At 34.3% G+C, this 16,528-nt stretch overlaps 1 protein-coding gene across 8 annotated transcripts in view; it reads left to right on the top strand.

Moving 5' to 3' along the window:
* Positions 1-16,528, top strand: part of SNCA (synuclein alpha) — a 232,234-nt gene that overhangs the window by 206,130 nt on the left and 9,576 nt on the right. The gene's annotated exons all lie outside the window — the stretch shown is intronic.

A 16,528-nucleotide genomic window follows, 5' to 3' on the forward strand; every position in this document is an offset into this window, starting at 1 on the left:
TCAGGGCTTTTAATGTATATCTTGTTTAGCTTCAATTATGATAAGCTACTTATTGCAAGGATAAGAGGTGCTTCTTTACCAACATTATAAATATCAAGAAAAGTATATTTATCTTCAAGCACTGGTTCTGTGAATCTTTCTCGCCCTTGGTATGGTCTAAATATAACACTGCTTCTGCTTAAAAGTCTTCAGTTCAAGACAGTTAGAACACTGTACTTGTAGCATTTGCACTGATAGCTCCGTAGCATTTGCTTCTTATCTGTGTCACTAGGATGGGACGTACCCAGGATGTAAAAGGCCCAACTAGCATGCAGTACAAAAGGCTTCAGCTGTATCCTAGGCAGCTGAGAGAAGGGGAACCAACAGTCAGGTTTATGCACCAGTGTGAGAAAGGGAAAATACTGCAGCTCATCGGAGAGTCACATGTGGCTAGTCAATGAGATAAGGCAAAGGCTGCCATTCTTAAAATAGATTTTTTTTTTTGTTTCACTCTTTTCCAAGAAAAGCTTTTTTAAAAAATAAGATTAGCAATAAGATGAAAGTAGAACAACAGTGGGTAATATGCATTGAGAAAATATATGATAAACATTTACTGGGACACCTAGGTAACAAAGTACTAAGGCCAGTCCAGCACTTAGCAGATGCTCAGTAAATATTCAGTGTTGTTATGACTGTGTGCTGGTCATTCTAGGCTAATTTATGTAAATTATCTCATTTAGTACAACACTCTGAGAAAGGTTTTATTATTACCGTCTTCCAGCTGAGACATCTAAATTGCTCAAAATCTCACCTGGACCATCTGCCACCAGGTCAATCTGCCACCAGATGCCATGCTCTTAAAAGCATATTTTCTCCTGGACTTCCAAACAACAGGCAGTACGCAGAGTTGTTGGAGGAAAGGGACTACACACAAGATATTTAGAGTGATTGTGCAGCCGTTTTGCTTCTCAGCAGTGACGGAATTAGGAATCATCCTCAATATATAGGTTTCCAGCACACACATAGAGTCATGTATCCATCCCACCTAATCTTTGAGACAGCTGATTCAGTTGCGGCATTAAATACAGAATATTCTATGTGTTCTTTGTTTTTCCTCTCTCTGATATATAGTTCAGGAGCTTCCATAGAATAAAAACCAAAGACAGATAGAAATGAACCAAAATAAAGAAGGGAGAATAGTTGAAAAAAATAAATGCAGAACTCTATATTGATTTACTGTGAGGTCAATAATGTAATCAGAAATAATGGATGCTTTAAAAGTAATTAAAAGAACACAAATAAACATTTAGTGTTTAATTAAAGGAAGAAAAAAGACATTAGACAAAGCAAACACTATTCATTTGTTGTGATGAGGAAATAATCTTTTATTCAAATCCTCTGTGGAATGATGCAGAGTCAATAAATATATAAACATCATGACTAAGTGTAACATCTGCCATAGACTTATTGGATCATTACTTTTTATTATGAAAATCAAAATGAACTTGTTGCAGGGACTTGGGAGAGAAGACAATTTCCAGTGTAAAGCTAAGAAAGAGAAGGCCTGTGACCCAGGCAAAGCTTTATTGGTTGTTCAGAAAGAGTGAAGAGAGAAACTCAAGCGATGTTTCAAACCATTCTGAAAACTGTAATTTTTCTGACACATATTTAAGGGACAAAGTGAACAATTTATTTCTGACAATTTTATCATCTTTATTCTGTTAGAAACACTCTAATGAAAAGGCCTAAGCCAGAAAAAATGCTATGCATAGAATTCATAATAAGCTATTTTACCCTGTAATAAAAAGTTAATCAACTTACTCTTTGCAGATTTAATAACCATGTGGTTAAAATTATTCTCTCTCTGATTTTTGCCCCTGTAAATAGGTCACTCACATATATGTCAACAATTCTTTCAGCCTCTAATTTTTTTCTGATAAAAGTGGTAACAAACATTTAGGTAGTAGCAGAGGTAGCGCAGCTATTTACTCATACAATACTTCACGTTGCATTTTGAGAGTTTTAAGTTTTTGAAGCTGAATTTTATCTTTTGTAAGCAGATCAACTTAATGTTTTAGTAAGAATTTTTTTGTCAAGGAATTGGATAAATAATACTTCACTGTAGTTAGGGCTCTGGAGCTAGACTGCCTATGTCTGTTCATTCATTGAAAAAATAAGTAATTGCAGTAACTTCTACCAGTGGTTGGTTTCTTAAATGAAACAATGCATGTGAACTCTTGGAACAGTTCAAATACAGAGTAAACACTAAATAAACCTTAGCCATGATTGTTATCCCATGTCAGAGTAAGATGAAAAATTAAGCATTTAACAATACTGTATCTGAATGACCTTTTAAGGATATATCCAGCCCATTATCTTTCTTGGTAATCCTCAAGAAAGATATCAGATCTGTTGAGACAGGGTAGAGAAAACTTTATCTGAGTAACCAAAAGAAACTAACAACCACGACTGGTGCAACAAAACAGTGGTAGAATTTCCAGTGTAGAGAAACTGCAACACCTGTTGAAATTGACTGCTGTGGTCAGCAGGGCATTGTTCCCTGGGCATTCACTGTCTCAGATGCTAAACAAAGATATTCCAACTGGAGAGCTGAGATCCTGCTGAAGTTTTCCTTCTAGATCTTGAAAGCCCTGCATGTGGGCTGTTCCCAGCAGCATGGAGTCTGCTGGAACCTCAGGTTATCACAGGTACATGACAGTGCTGTGTTCCAGCTCTGCCTTTCTTACAGCTTCTCCCAAGTCTTTGCTCTCTTAGATGAAAGAAGACAAATCTTGTTCTTTGAGAGTCATTTTCTGGGTTTCACATGCATTGGTCTTGAAGCTATTGCCTTCCCTCTCTGCTTCTGAGCCCCATGGGTTCCTCCACCCTTTTGTGTATGAGCAGTTAGTTTTGTCTGAGGTATTTTCTCCCCATCAGGTATTAACACCAGTTTCCCATTTGTTTTTTGAAAGCAAACACCTGAGCCTTGGCTTGCTATGCTCTTGATAGCAAATTTCCTGTTTCTCAGAAGCCTTTCAGCATTTCCTCAATTCCCTAAGATACGGAAGCAGACTCTGTTTCTTTGTCATAACCTACACTCCCCACTGATTATTCCTCCAGATGTTAGCTTTAAGACTTGCCTCCAAATATCAATGCATTTGCAAAGATGAAATGGCTGGCTCCTTCAGAGCTCAATAGAAGAGTATATCTTTATCGGACTGACCCACTTTCCCTTTGATGTCTTATTCAGTCACCACCCAAGGGGCTGATCATCAAGAATCCTATCCATGCAAACTTAAATAATAAGCAAATATACATATGTTTAAATGTATATAATAATATTTATTAATAGAAGAGGATTAATCTTTCGACATGAAAACTGAAAATAGTTTATTCTCAAACTTCCTGTTGTGTATTACTATTTGCAACTAGGTCTATATCCAAGTGACACGAGAAAAGCTGGCAATTGTTGCTCTGCTGTGAAGTCTTATTAGGTGAGTCAGCTAATTACATGCCACTTTCATAAACGTGGCCGTCACTGAGCTACTTGTTATGCTTACCAACGAGAATGAAGATTTATGATAAAATACTCTTTGCTATATAATGAAAATTTCTTCTGAAAATGATTTCACACTGATTCCTGATTTTTAGACCAATAAATAGATCAATTATTTTGTAACTTATGGCTGAATGTATTTAAAACTAGATTCAGAGATACTGATAAATAGCATCCAAAATAACCCAAAGATAGATTTAATGTTTTAGCTTTTCTCTCTCTTCTCCCAAACCTTTTAAAAACAAACTAGTTTTCATTTCATTGGTTCCCTTTCTCTGTCTCTCTGTCTCTGTCTGTCTGTGTCTCTGTCTCTCTCTCTCAGGTGATTGCCAAGCCTAAAGAAGCAGTTAGAAAGGCAACAGGCACAAAAATGAGTAATATGCTAATAGATGATCCAAAGTAGAGCATGAACAGCTTCTAAATACGTATTATATCTGTGTAAGACTAGTTCTCTAAAAGTATTATTTCATTAAAATATAATTACATTTTTAACCTGAAAAGATTTCTTTGTAGGTATGAACCACGTACAGTATGTTTTTACTATATGACTTACAGTTTTCATCAGTTTGACTGTTCCCAAGTGATCCAAGATGGTTGGTGATGTAGTAATTTGCAAATTGCTGAGACAAAATCCGAGTAGGTGTGTAACACATCTAATGAAGGAGTAGGTCACTTGGCCAGTAAAAAAGCCTAGTAGATAACCAATAGCCACATCTTCACTCAGCCTTGTTGCTAGGTTTTGCTTGTTGGTGGTGTATGCAATTTACGATGAAAATTATATGTTGTAGGTGCACTTTTTAATTAGGAGATTCATGATGGTCTCAGGACATGATCCCAGACATAATCAGTGGTCTAGTGTTTTGTGTGTGTGTTTGTGTATGTTTTCCTACATCCTAGAGCACGTCTTATACAAGTGTGTAGTAAATGTTGATAAAAAGGTTATGGACTAAGACATCTAAAACACAAAAGGAGACTATGTTACCAAATCTTGCAAATTTTTTTGGAAAAGTTAGTTCAACAAAATCTAACATACAGCTACATTGAAATAACAGTGCAAAAAATTTCACAATCCTGTCATTATAGACTTTTCTCTACAACTGCAACTAGGCCTGTCATTCTTTAATTCTTGCCAATGCCTTGTCCTTCCACTTACTCATTCTCTTTACATGTATCTCACTACACATATAATGTTGCAACTCTTTGCCCTTTGTCTACACTTATTGCCTTGAAAAGAACAGATTAGTTCAATGGGCTTCAACCACAAGGCCCCTAGAGGCAGATAGTCACTAAGGCTGGTCCTGCCATATTTGCTGCATTATTAAGGATACAGAGTGTTGAATGGACCAGGTCCACTGGTCATTTTAATTCTGCCCTAGTTCTAAACCATAGCTGTACTTTATCCAAAAATAAAAATTGAATTTTAATTTAACCCTACATATTTGGAAAAAGAGATGGGGATTCATTAACTTCTCTTTAGCATGATTATTATACTTTGGTGTTGTTTACACCAAAACATGCCAATTTTCATGGTTTTTCATGTCATTGCATTTAATTACTAGAATGAATCTAAACACTCTTTATAGTTTGTAAAAAATATGATCATTACATTATTTTTATATTTATTTTCTATACATAATGTTAAGATAAAATATAGTGGTATTTCTGAACTACATATGCTATTATGGTTTTAAAGATTAACATTGTCCAAAGTATTTTTAATTTAATTTCTTTTGTTTATAAAATTCTTAGCTGTTTTAAAAAATTGAAATTAATCTGATTTTGAGTTAGATGTCCTTTGCTCCCCAACCCAAATAACATTATTAGAACACTAAGAATTGACAACAAAAATTGAATATATTTTAACCTTACTTTTGTACAAGATTCTCATATTGCCCAATTCAGTTTTTCAATAAAATAAATGATACTTCTCTTAGTGAAATATACTACCTACGCATTTATCATGTACTCCCCCTTTTAAGATGGAGAGTATATGATATACACATTTTTAATAGTCTGTGCTACGTTTATTTAAACAGGAGTTCTCAGCCAGGTCTCTTATCAAAAACACTGAATGAATGCTGAGTTCAACCTATTTTCCCCTCTTAAGTTAGAGTTCTTTATTTAGTTTCTTTCTTTAGTTTTAGGGTTACTATATCTCTCCTCCATCCCCATTATTTGAGCTGTTGAATTATTTGCGGTTGACTAACATTGTTCCAGAATGCACCAAAATATCTTGCAGTGTAAAAGCAGTGGGAATGAGTTCTTCTGTTAGTTTGATTGTGAGAGATAGATGCTAGGTAATGGATGAAGCCCTATTGTTAGAAGTATCACCATGTATTTCTTCTCAAAGCCTCTAGAAAACCCTGATGATGTGCCAACAATATTTTACATACGTCAAAATTGAAGACTTTATAAAAAAACTGATGTATTCACACTGACAGCAAGTACATTGGTATGCCCTGCACCAAGTTACATCAGAGTTTAGAAACAGTTGGTGAGGTTTAGTAGTGGTTTTTAAGGAGCATACTAAATCAGGCATTCACAGCGTCTTAGAAACCTGCATTTTTAACAAGGACCCCAGATGATTGTAAATTTTGCTTAAGAGTGTGGTTTGGGGAAGCAACTTTATCTCCTTTGTATGTTAGATTAAATATACAATGAAATTAAATATGTCATGCAACTGAACAAAAATAACTTTTATACACAATATTCATATAGCTAAGGATACTGTAGTTTGAAACATGAAGCCAAATGCACTAGTATGTATATAGTCGTAGTCATAATGATCAATATGCTAACTGAAAGTTACATAACAATATGAAACATTAATGACAAATCTAAACATAAGCAAAGTTAATGAAATTTGAGTTGCCATTTGAGTCAGAGTTTGATCAAGGAACCAGATGACACTCTGTTTTCCAAATATGTAAGTTTTTAAGACAGGGAATTATCCCCTTACACAGTCAATAGAAAGACTGTGGGAGGTACTGAGTCAGGGGAGCTGCCATCAACTTGCTCAGGTTGTAACTGTAAGTTGAGTGGCTCCCATACCCCTGTCCGGAAGGGAGCCAGATGGTCAGCTGTGTCTCTCTCCCCAGATCGATATGCTTCCCAGCCCCCCTTGGCTAGTTCCCTACTCCCTCACTTTCCCTTTTTTGGAACTGTACTTCCCAGGAAAACATTTAGCAGTTAAGCCTCATCTTATTTTCTGTTTTATAGAGAACTTCAGCTAAGACAAGCATCAATTGGTAATTGATTATATATTAGCTGTTTGACAATTTTGTTTAAAAAGAACTTGAGTTAGTGTTTTAGGGGAGAAGAGGCCAGTTACAGCCATTTCTTTTTTTTTTTTTTTTTTTTTTTTTTTGAGGTATAGTTTACTTGCAATGTTGTGTTAGTTTCTAGTGTACAATATAGTGAGTCAGTTATAGATATAAATATATATATATATATATTCTTTTTTGTATTATTATAAACAATTGAATATAGTTCCCTGTGCTATACAGTAGGACCTTGTTGTTTATCTATTTTATAATTAGTAGTTTGTATCTGGTTTTCCCAAACTCATAATTTATCCCTCCCCACCCCCCTTTCCCCTTTGGTAACCGTAAGTTTTTTTAATATGCCTGTGAGTCTCTTTCTGTTTTGCAAATAAGTTCATTTGCATCATTTTTTTTAAGATTCCACATATAAGTGATATCATGTGACATTTGTCTTTTTCTGTATGGCTTACTTTACATAATATGATAATCTTAGTCTAGCCATGTTGCTGCAAATGGCATTATTTCATTCTTTTTAATGGCTGAGTAGTATTCCATTATACATATATACACTACATCTTCTTTATCCAATCATGTCAATGGACATTTAGGTTGCTTCTACGTGTTGGTTTATTGTAAATAGTACTGAACATTGGTTGTGCACTGATCTTTTTGATTAGAGTTTTCTCCAGATATATGCCCAGGAGTGGAATTGCCGGATCATAGGGTAACTCTTATTTTTAGTTTTTTAAGGAATCTCCCTACAGTTTTCATAATGGCTACACCAAATTACGTTCCCACCAACAGTATAGGAGGGTTCCTTTTTCTCCACATCCTCTCTAGCATTTATGGTTTGTGGACTTTTTAATGATGGCCATTCTGACTGGCGTCAGGTGATACCTCATTGTGGTTGTGATTTGCATTTCTCTGATAATTAGCAGTATTGAGCATCTTCTTATATGCCTGTTGGCCATCTGTATGTCTGCATTGGAGAAATGTCTGTTTAGGTCTTCTGCCCCCTTTTTTTTTTTTTTTTTTTTTTTTTTTTTGATTGGATTGTTTGTTTCTTTGTCATTGGGTTTTATGAGCTGTTTGTATATTTTGGAAATTAAGCCCTCAGTGACAGCAATTTCTGCTCCGTTCAGCTTCTAATAAGTAAGTCTGTACTTTCCTTATTTGCAGTGGAGTGCCATTCCATTGTAATATTTTGATGATCATTTTTATTTTCATGGGTCATATGCAGAGATAAAATACTAAACTTACACGATATCACTGTCCTTAAAGCAATCCCATCAATAAAAGGAGACCAGAGATATTCTAGAAATAGTGCCTATTAGAGAAAAAAGGTCTTCTTTTACTATATCTATGTACTTTACCCTATAGAACCTACAGATCACAGGTTCTCTTCCTAAACATGCAGGTATATATCAGAAGCGAGAGTTTTTTTCTTCTATTTTACTACCCAAATGTATTCTGGCTTAATACATCATTATAATGAAAACTTTGGAACAAAATATGTTTTTTCAAAGGTGTTCAATATTTATTACATTGATTTTTTTTTTCTTTGTGGTAAAAATTAATAGAAGCTGCATTTCATATTGTCAAATATGATTGTTTTGCAAACAAGCCCTTAATATCCATAAGATACAAATTTTCAATGTTCCTTTTTGTAACATTCAATGCATAATTAGGCACAGTTCTAAATTGGAGTTGAAATTTATTGATCTTGGTAGATAACTTTTTTTTAGAGATAGTTTTATAAAACAGTAAATGTATATGTATAGAGATAAAATTCTAACTGGTGATTATCTGAAATGTTTGGTATTATATTCTCTCTTGGAATAGATGCCAAATATTTTAGTATGTTTAAAAATCTATTAATATTATGGGGTTGACAAATTTAGATTATATAATCATATTCAGAAAAACATTAGAGTTAGAGAATAGCTACTGAAATGAATATATACACTTCTAAAAACTTGTAATTAAAAAATTACCAACATGTGTAGGGGTGGAAGAATGTTCCCTTCTTCCATTTTAGGTTCTAAGGCTGGTCTAATAACTAAATTGACATAGGACAGATTACCAGGAGAAAGACATTTAATTTTGTACATACAGGATCCCCACCAAGATATGAGATTCAAAGACAACCAGGCAATTGAGGTTTATATACCATTCTGAGCATCCAGTGAATTACCTTCCTCCCCTTGAAGAAGGAACAAGCAGATGTTCGATAATCACATGTTTGTTTTACCATTCAATCTATAAGCCCAGTTTGAGTCCTGTGGGCAGCCCACTGAGAATATTTCTAGCTGTCAGGGCCAAAGCATCTTTTGCAATGTGAATGTCTCTGATGTCATTGGGTGTTCAGGTAAATTTTCTAAGTGCCATGAAGACTATCCATACATGAGCAATTACAGTGATTTCTGGGAAGTTTATATCAAGTTGTTCACATTTAGTTTGCAGGGCTTCACGAAAAGGGTAGTTTAGTTTGTTTGTTTTATTGAAGTACCATCAGTTACAATGTATCAATTTCTGGTGTACAGCACAAAGTCCCAGTCATGCATATACAAACATATATTCATTTTCATATTCTTTTTCATTAGAGGTTATTACAAGATATTGAACATAGTTCCCTGTGCTATACAGAAGAAACTTTTTGAAATCTATGTTATATATAATGGCTAGCATTTGTAAATCTCAAACTCCCAAATTTATCCTTTCCCACCCCCTTTCCCTGGTAACCATGAGATTGTTTACTAAGTCTGCGAATCTATTTCTGTTTTGTAGATAAGTTCATAGTGTCCTTTTTCCTTTAGATTCCACATATGAATGATACCATATGGTATTTTGCTTTCTCCTTCTGGCTTACTTCACTTAGAATGATGTTCTTTAGGTCATCCATGTTACTGCAAATGGCATTATTTTATTCTTTTTAGGGCTGAGTAGTATTCCATTGTATAAACATACCACAGCTTCTTTATGTAGTCATCTGTTGATGGACATTTAGGTTGTTTCCATGTCTTGGTTTATTGTAAATAATGCTGCTATGAACATTGGGGTGAGTGTATTTTTTTGAATTAGAGTTCCCTCCAGATATATACCCAGAAGTGGGATTGCTGGATCATATGATAACTCTATTTTTAGTTTTTTGAGGAGTCTCCATACTGTTTTCCATAATGGCTGCACCAAACTACATTCCCACCAACAATGTAGGAGGGTTCCCTTTTCTCCACACCCTCTCCAGCATTTATTATTCATGGACTTTTTAATGATGGCCATTCTGACTGGTGTGAGGTGATACCTCATTGTAGTTTTAATTTGCATTTCTCTGATGATTAGCAATATTGAGCAATTTTTCATGTTCCTACTGGCCATTTGTATATCTTCATTGGAGAATTGCTTGTTTAGGTCTTCTACCCATTTTTGGACTGGGTTATTTGTTTTGTTGTTATTAAGTTAAATGAGCTGTTTATATATTCTGGAAATTAAGCCTTTGTCAGTTGCATCATTTGCAAATATTTTCTCCCATTCTATAGATTGCAGTTTTGTTTTGCTTATTGTTTCCTTTGCTGTGCAAAAGCTTATAAGTTTAATTAGGTCCCATTTGTTTATTTTTGCTCTCACTTCTATTGCCTGGGTAGACTCCCCTAAGAAAAAGGCTAAGATTTACATCAGAGAATGTTTAGCCTATGTTTTCTTCTAGGAGGTGTATTGTGTCTTGTCTTATATTGAAGTCTTTAAGCCATTTTGAGTTCATTTCTGTGTGTGGAGTGAGGGAGTGTTCTAACTTCATTGATTTACATTGCTGCTGTTCAGTTTTTCCACACCACTTGCTGAAGAGATTGTCTTTTCTCCATTGTATATTCTTGCCTCTTTTGTCAAAGATTAATTGACCTTAGGTCTGTGGGTTTATTTCTGGGCTCTCTATTCTGTTCCATTGATTCATATGTCTGTTTTTATGCCAATACCATGCTGTTTTCATTATGTAGCTATGTAGTATTGTCTGAAGTTTGGGAGGGTTATTCTCCCAGCTTCATTCTTTTTTTTCAATATTGCTTTGATAATTCTGGGTCTTTTGTGGTTCCATGTAAATTTTAGGATTATTTGTTCTAGTTCTATGAAAAATGTCCTGGGTAATTTGATAGGGATTGCACTAAATCTATAGATCACCTTGGGTAGTATGGCCATTTTAATGATATTGATTCTTCCAATCCAAGAGCACAGAATATCTTTCCATTTCTTTAAGTCATATTTAATTTCCTTAATCAATGTTTTGTAATTCTCCATGGATAAGTATTTCACTTCCTTGGTCAGATTTTTTCCTAAGTATTTTATTGTTTTGGATGTAACTTTAAAAGGGATTGTTTCTTTACTTTATTTTCCTGCTAATTCATTGTTAGTGTAAAGAAATGCAACTGATTTCTGTATGTTAATCTTGTATCCTGCTACCTTGCTGAATTATTTTATCAGTTCTAGTAGTTTTTGGAGCTTTTAGGGTTTTCTATATATAGTATCATGTCACCTACATATAGTGACAGTTTTACCTCTTCTCTTCCATTATGGATCCCTTTTCTTTCTTTTTTCTTGCCTGATTGCTCTGTCTATGACTTTCGAAACCATGTTGAATAGAAGTGGTGAGAGTGGACATCTTTGTCTTGTTCCAGATTTTAGTGGGAAGGCTTTCAGTTTTTCACTGTTGAGTATGATGCTGGCTGTAAGTTTGTCATAAATAGCTTTTATTATGTTGAGATATGTTCCCTCTATATCCACTTTGGTAAGTTTTTATCAAATGCTTTTCTGCATCTGTTGAGATGATCATGTGTTTTTTGTCCTTTCTTTTGTTGTTGTGGTGCATCACATTTCGAGAAACTTTGCCTATGTTGAACCATCTTTATGTCCCTGAGATGACTCCAACTTGATCATAGTGTATGATCTTTTTTATGTGCTGTTGGATTCTGTTTGATAGTATTTTGTTAAGGATTTTTGCATCTTTGTTCATCAGTGATATTGACCTATAATTCTCTTTTTTTGGTAGTGTCTTTGTCTGGTTTTGGTGTCAGGGCAATGGTGGCTTCATAGAATGAGTTTGGGATTACTCCCTCTGCATTCTTTTGGAAGAGTTTGAGAAGGACTGGTATGAATTCTTCTTTGTATATTTGATAGAATTCCCCATTGAAGCCATCTTGTCCTGGACTTTTGTTTGCAGGGAGGTTTTTTATTGCTAATTCTATTTCATTTCTATTGATCAGTCTGTTCAAGTGGTCTGTTTCTTGATTCAGTCTTTGTAGGCTGCATGTTTCGAGAAACTTGTCCATTTCTTCAGGTTGTCCAATTTGTTTCCATATAGTTGTTCATAGCATTCTTTTTTTTTTTTTTTTTTGTATTTCTGCAGTATTGGTTGTAATTTCTCCCTTTTCCCTTCTTATTGTTTATTTGTATTCTCTCTTTTCTTCTTGGTGAGCCTGTCCAGAGGTTTGTCAATTTTGTTTACTCTTTCAAAAAAGCAGCTCTTGGTTTGATTGATTTTTCTATTTTTTTTTAATCTCTATTTTATTTATTTTCTCCCTGTTCGTTATTATTTCCTCCTTCTGTTGACATTTGGTTTTGTTTGCTCTTCTTTTTCTAATTCTTTTAGGTGATAGGTTAGGTTGTTTACTTGAGATTGTTCTTCTATTTTGAGGAAGGCCTGTATCTCTATGAACTTCTTCTCTCTTAGGACTGCTTTTGCTGCATCCCATAGATTTTGTGTGGTTGTGTTTTCATTGTCCTTTATCTCAAAGTATTTTTTTAATTTCTTTGATTTCATCATTGACCCATTGATTTTTTTTTAGTAGCATGTTGTTTAATCTCCATGCTGTCATTTTTTTTTCTCCTTTCTTTTTCTGTGGTTGATGTCTTGTTTCATGGCATTGTGGTCACAAAGATGCTTGAAATAATTTCTGTCCTCTTAAATTTGTTGAGGCTTCTTTTGTGCCCATGTACATGATCTATCCTAGAGAATGTCCCATGCACACTTGAAAAGAATGTATATTCTGATTTTTGGGGGTGTAATTTCCTAAAAAATATCAACCAAGTCCAGCTGTTCTATTGTGCATTATTTTCTCCTTTGCTTTATTGATATTCTGTCTGGAAGATCTGTCCAGTGATGTTAATGGGATGTTAAAGTCTCCTACTATGATTGTGTTCCTATCAGTTTCTCCCTGTATGTCTGTTAGTATTTGCTTTATATATTTAGGCACTCCTATATTGGGTGCATATATGTTAATGAGAGTAATATCCTCATCTTGTATTGCTCCTTTAATCATTATATAGTGTCCTTCTTTCTCTTTATGGCCTTTGTTTTAAAATCTATTGTGTCTGATATGAGTATTGTTACCCCTGCTTTCATGTCTTTTCTATTTGCATGAAATATTTTTCCCTCCTCTCACTTTCAATCTATGTGTCCTTCACCATAAAGTGGGTCTCTCTTGAAGGCAGCATATTGTAGGTTCTTGTTTTATTATCCAGTCTGCCACTCTCTGTCTTTATTGGGTCATTTAGTCCATTGGCATTTAGAGTAATTATTGATAGATGTGTGTTTATTGCCATTTTGAACTTAGTTTTCCAGTTGGTTTGATATTTCTTCTTTGTTCCTTTCTTTTTCTTTTTGTGGTTTGATAATTTTCTTTTGTATTATTTTGGTTTCTTTTTGGGGTTTATGACTCTATTGTTTGCTTTTGACTTGTGGTTACTTTGTTTTTCAAGTATTTTAACTCATTACTATATCTTTTTGCTTTAAACTGATAGTCACATAAGCTCAAACTCATCCTAAAAAGAACGAAAAGAAAAAAAGAAGAAAATCTATATTTTCTTGCTCCCCTATCCCACCTTTAATGATTTTGATGTCCTTTTTTACATCTTCATGTTTATTCTGTTGCAACTTATTGTAGTTATCACCTTTCCAATTATGGTTTTCTCCTTTCTATAGCATCCTGCTTCTTTTCTATTTAGAGTAGACATTTCAATATTTCTTTTGGCATAGGTTTAGTATTGCTAAATTCTTTAAGTTTTTGCTTGTCTGTGAAATTCTTTAACTCTCCTTCTATTCTAAAGGATAGCCTTGCCAGATAATGTATCCTAGGTTGCAGCTTTTTATCATTCAGAACTTTGACTATATCTTGCCACTCCTTTCTGGCCTGAAGTGTATGTGTAGAGAAATCAGCTGAAAGCCTTATTGGGGTTCCCTTGTAACTAACTCTGTTTTTCTCTTGCTGCCTTCAGAATCATTTCTTTATCTTGAACTTTGGCCATGTTGATTATAATATGTCTTGGTGTAGGTCTGTTTGGGTTCTTCTTGTTGGGGACCCTCTGTGCTTCCTGTACTTGAATATCTGTTTCTTTCTTTAGGTTTGGAAAGTTTTCAGTCATGATTTCTTCAAATACCTTTTTGATCCCCTTTGCTTTTTCTTCTCCTTCTGGGACCCCTATTATGCATAGGTTGGCATGCTTTATATTATCCCACTGGTCCCTTATATTGCTTTCATTGGTTTTTATTTGCTATTTTGTCTGTTCTGATTGGGTGACTTCTGTTATCCTGTCTTATAAGTCACTTATTCATTGCTCTGCATTGTCTAGTCTGCTTTTGACTGCCTTTAGCTCAGCTTTTATCTCAGACTTTGAGTTTTCTGTTTTTAATTGGCTCCTCTTTATAGTTTCAATTTCCCTTTGAAAATATTCTGTCTCTGTTCATAGTTTCTTTTCATTTTTGAAGTCATGATCCAGTGGACTATTGAGGTCTAATTCATTGATCATTCTTTCAGGGGATTTCTGTTACTCCTTTAGTTGGAAGTAGTTCCTCTGCTTCTTCATTTTACTTATATCTCTCTTGCACTATGGCTTATGGAATATCAATTACCTACTGTGGTGTTTTTTTTTTTTTTAATGAGGATGCATTCCTGTGTAGACTGTGCACCTCTAATAATTTTGTCTTAAGGTCTGTTTTTAGTATGGATGGTTGCCATGTCTTTCTTACATGTGTGTTGACTGTTATCTCTTTGATTAGGGTTAGATGGTGTTGTGGTGACCAGAGCCTGCCCTGGTTGTTCTGTGGTTGTCATAGCCCTGACAGGGGCCAGGTCTGTTCCCCTTTTGTTGAAATGGAGGCTTCCAAACCTGTTTCCGAGCTGCGGTTCATAGTAGGCATGGTTGGAGCACTTTAAATACTCTGTTGACTCTGCTCTTCTCCTAGCTTTAGCCACAGGAATATCAGTGCACTGCTCTGGTGTCCCCCAGGTTACCTGCCCTCAGAGCAGTAACTACCAGTGCAGTTCCACTGACTTCTGGCAATCCAGGTGTGCAACCCAGAAGAATCAACAAAATTTCAAACAAAAAGTCATAAAAATTGTTAACCTCATTAGTCCATTCAGTCTCATATAATTAATTCTAATTGATCTTTTGTTAGCAGTTTTATGGAGCCATCAGTTTCTCGATTAGATTTATGCAAATTCTCACTTAGTTCAGTGGTATGTTCTGAAAGTTATCAAAAACCTATACTTGTTAGAGTCCTTTCTATGAGTCTCATTGAAGATGAAGCACTTTGCAAAAGCATCAGAGTAAAACAGTTACTGTCTGTTAGTGACAAAAGAAAAAGTCACAGTTAAAGATCTAAAGAGAGTTCATTATAATGCAGTTAACAAGGAAATTTGATTATTTAGGTAATAACTGGAATTATAAATGAAAACACTACCTATCAGATATTTAGAAATTTTATACAATTTCTGGAACACATATCACTAACAAATATTCAAACAAATACAACATAAAGCATGTTTAGTATTATTTCTTGCCTGACAATGCTTATTACCATGTAATTTAATATCAAATAAGCTTAATTCATTTAACATATCACTTTCTTTTTTTAATAAGGAGAGAGAATAAATCTTTTAAGATGTTCCAGGGACCCTCTTAAAAATCCCAGTTATTTCAAGGGCAAAATAGAATTTGATTTTGTGGATTCAAATAGGATCACAGGTCATTGTGATACAATACTTAGTTATCCCTTTAACCAAAGTGACAACAAAAGACTTTGGAGGCAAATACAGAAAGTTACGTAATTGTTTAAAAAAAAAAAAAAGAAATCAACTTTCCTTTTCTAATAGAGAAGATTCAATTTTCTTAAGTAATCAAAGACCTGATAAAGACAACATGAAGCACAATAAATTATTTTGATAAAACACAGAATCTTTATTTTCTAGGCAGATTACTTAAATGGGCAAAGAAAAACTTTTCACAGTCTTATCAAGAGCAGATCACTAGTCTAAGAAAACCTTGTTCTTTTAGCAAATGAAAGAAAATTTTTATTTTTACACATATACTATTGATATTAAAGCTTATTTTTAAAGACAAAGTGAATTCATTCAATTTTAGGTAGCTCAACTACATAAGGCGAAATTTTCTTTCCTTCTCTACCTCACTTCCTCCTCAACTTCTATATCCATTTAGTTTGTTTTTTAATTTTCCACTTTCCCATTCTGAAATAATCATTACTTTAGGACAACTTTAGTCTTTTCCCTTTAATGAACACAGCATATCTCATACCTTTTCTTAGCCAAAAACAAATGTTATTTCTTTGTATATAGAGTTTCTTTCTCTTATTTCTAGTCTAGTAGTTTTAATTATATTTATTAATTAGAATCCTTAATTCTTGGACTTTCATTTCTAGTGAAAACTGAGTAAGCAATTGTGGACTGTC

This window comes from Camelus bactrianus, chromosome 2 (genome assembly GCF_048773025.1).
Source record: "Camelus bactrianus isolate YW-2024 breed Bactrian camel chromosome 2, ASM4877302v1, whole genome shotgun sequence".
NCBI classification, from domain to species: domain Eukaryota; kingdom Metazoa; phylum Chordata; class Mammalia; order Artiodactyla; family Camelidae; genus Camelus; species Camelus bactrianus.